The following is a 3,564-nucleotide window of genomic DNA, read 5'->3' as shown; positions in this document are numbered from 1 at the left end:
ACGACGAACTCCGCACCGCCCGACCCAGGGCTCGGACTCGGGCTAAGCCCCAGAAGACGACGAACTCCGCTCCGCCCGACCCAGGGCTCGGACTCGGGCTAAGCCCCAGAAGACGACGAACTCCACTTTGCCCGACCCCAGGGCTCGGACTCCGCCTTGGCATCAGCCGGCGATCTCCGCCTCGCCCGAACCTGGGGCTCGGACCCGACCTTGGCCACGGAAGACAGACTCGACCTCGGCTTCGGAGGAGCTTCCACATCGCCCAACCTAGGGCGCAGACCAGCCACGTTAACAGGAGGCGCCATCATCACCCTACCCCGAGCTGACTCGGGCCGTAGGGAACAAGACCGGCGTCCCATCTGGCTCGCTCCGCCAGATAGGCAATGATGGCGCCCTGCATACTCTGTGACGACGGCGGCTCTCAGCCCCCTTACGGAAACAAGAGGACGTCAGCAAAGACTCAACCGCTCCGACAGCTGTCCCTCCGCCAGGCTCCATCGCTCCTCCGACGGCCACGACATCACACCAGCTGGGTGCCAAAATCTCTCCGGCTGCCACAATGGCATGTACTTAGGGCGCTAGCTCTCCTCCGCTAGACACGTAGCACTCTGCTACACCCCCATTGTGCACCTGGATCCTCTCCTTACGCCTATAAAAGGAAGGACCAGGGCCCTCTTAGGGAGGGTTGGCCGCGCGGGGACGGGGATGAGATACGCGCTCGCTTGAAGCCGCTCGCTCCCTCTCCCGCGTGGACGCTTGTAACCCCCTACTGCAAGCGCACCCGACCTGGGCGCGGGACGAACACGAAGGCCGCGGGATTCCCACCTCTCTCACGCCGGTCTCCGGCCGCCTCGCTCTCCCCCCTTCGCGCTCGGCCTCGCGCTCGACCCATCTGGGCTGGGGCACGCGGCGACATTCACTCGTCGGCCTAGGGACCCCCCGGTCTTGAAACGCCGACACAATTCCCCCCCCCCAAATCGGTGCTGATTTCGGAATCCGATCCATCGCCGTGCTATAAAGGTCGAGCCGCCCCTTGGACCCCCCATGCCGTGCCGGGATTTGATGGGGACACCAGTACAGAGCGGAGCGGGGCGAGAGAAGATCCTGGCCGCCGCATGGGCATCTCACCGGCGGCGCGGCTCTAGGATTGGCATGCGGTTAGGGCGGGTCTTCGGAATTGGACCCATGGGCCTCATCATGCCGCTCGGAATACCGTCCTGGCCTCATCATGGACGGAGCTCTTGGAATCGCTTGCCATGGATACGTCGTCGCCCTGGATCCGTCGCTCATCATAGTCGGAGGTCGCCTGCACAACAGACAGTGGTAAGAGCCCTCGTATCTGTCTAGCCTTCGTCTTCCTCGCGTGTAGCTCGACGAGAAGCATTGTTGGCGGTCCCCTGCTCGGGTCTGGGGGGGGACTGCGGCCATGGCGCCGCCGTAGTGCCGTTCCTGACCGCGAGTTCGACTGGAGGGTGAAGATGATGTCGTGGCCGTGTGATCCGAATCCAACGGTCCGGATTAGTTGTTGAGTACCGTTTTGACCAATGTATCTGGTGTCGTTCGATTTTGATCGAGCGATCGTGGGAGGGGATGAGCTTATTTGAATCCGGAGCGTCAGGGTGGGATCCAACGGTTGGGGCTCCATATCGATTCAGTTAGGTTGGGTTTTAATCTGGACCGTCTGTTGATGATCGGGCGACTCACGATCACCGATACCCCTTCGACCGCGTCTTTTTGCTTAAGAGTCCTCGGTTTCTTAAACAATCAACCCGCCGTCCCCGCGGGAGTAACCTGTGTCTGGGTTATTTTGCGAGTTAAACCCTAACCTTCTCGGTATTAGTGCGCCTAGTCCAGGAATTAAAGAAAACAGGGAAAAAAAGATTTAGAGATTGATTTTGAGTATAGAAATAATTGTAAAACTTGTATAATCCATAGAAAATTCATGTTAAGTCCAAATTAGCCCATTCCAGTTCCTATAATTTTGTAATATTATTGTTTATCATTTCGTGCCACTATTTTGACATAAAAGTCACATTAAAATTGTTATCTTAATTAATCTTGTACAAAGCACATAGAATCTTTGGAAATCCATAACTTAAAATCTATAACTTCAAAATTAATAATTCCTGTTTCTGTGATCTTATTTCAATATGTAGATTATTAATATGTATTTTCCATATATGTTTGGTGTAATGTTAATTTTGCCTATACACTGCTTGTTTGTATTGCTACGACTAGCGTGAGGTTACGAGTCACCTGAAGATCATCCTGGTACCTGGAATCTCAAGTCCCAGGCAAGTTGTGCCCTTGATCACTTCTTTTTACCCACTCTTGTTCTAGTTAATCATAATGATCTGTATAGGTTAATTTTGATGGGACCCAATAGGTTACCCTAGTTTGTCTATCTTTATGCCTTGTTTACCACTGAACTTTTTGGGTAGTACTTGCTAGTGTTTATGTGGTTTTGGGTATGAAGATATATTATTCATGATCACATTTTTATTATCTGTTTATTAATACTGTTCATGATAAGATCATTATGTTAATTGGAACATGGAGCGACCACCCGGGAAAACAGTGCTACCACAAGGGTTTAATGGGACGCCCTTGGCTGATTAATTAGGAAAGCTAGTGAAAGACTACCTTACCCGAAAGGGGCAAGGGCAGTAGGGGAGTGGTCAGTGTGGGGAGGTCCTTGGGATGATTTTGCTGCGATGGCGGTCATGCGAGGGGTCCCTGCATTGGAGCTTCCTATAAACTATAGCGGGTTTTCTGAAGCTAGTGGAACTTTGTAAAGGCCTCGTAGTGTTACCCTGCCTCGCCTCCTCGGTAGAGGTGTATGGGAAGTCACGATCCCTTGGCAGATGGGTAACATGACTTGTGGGTAAAGATGTGCAACCTCTGCAGAGTGTAAAACTGGTATATGAGCCGTGCTCACGGTCATGAGCAGCTCGGACCCTCACATGATTAATTTATGGAACTAAATTCAATTTGTCATATGCATTACATCGCAGGTGATGTTATTACTTTTCTTAATTGGGTTGGTATTTACTTATACTTAGTAACTGCTAGTAAAATTTTGACCAACTTTAAAAGCAATGCTCAGCTTTAACCATCCTCTTTGGTAAGCCTTACACTTCACGTGAGCTCCCACCTTTGGCGAGTTCATGCACATTATTCCCCACAACTTGTTGAGCGATGAACGTATGTGAGCTCACTCTTGCTGTCTCACACCCCCACAGGTCAAGAACAGGTACCACAGGATAAGGCGCTTGGAGGATGTTGTGATGTGTTCGTGAGAGATCTAGGTCGTCGTCTCCCAGTCAACTATGGGTTCCTGGACCGTTGTCTCCTTATAATGTAATTATTTATTTATTTTGTATAGAACTCTTGTTATGTAGTAAAGATGTGACATTCGATCCTGTGCCATGATTCATCATATGTGTGAGACTTGGTCCCAGCACACCTGGTGATTATGTTCGCGCCCGGGTCTTGGTGCCCCGAAACCCGGGTGTGACAACTTGCCGCTTGCTTTGTTTGCTCAAATTTTTAGCTCTTGCTTAC

The sequence above is a fragment of the Zea mays genome, chromosome 5 (genome assembly GCF_902167145.1).
Source record: "Zea mays cultivar B73 chromosome 5, Zm-B73-REFERENCE-NAM-5.0, whole genome shotgun sequence".
Lineage (NCBI taxonomy): Eukaryota > Viridiplantae > Streptophyta > Magnoliopsida > Poales > Poaceae > Zea > Zea mays.
Note: the sequence above shows the minus strand (reverse complement) of the source record.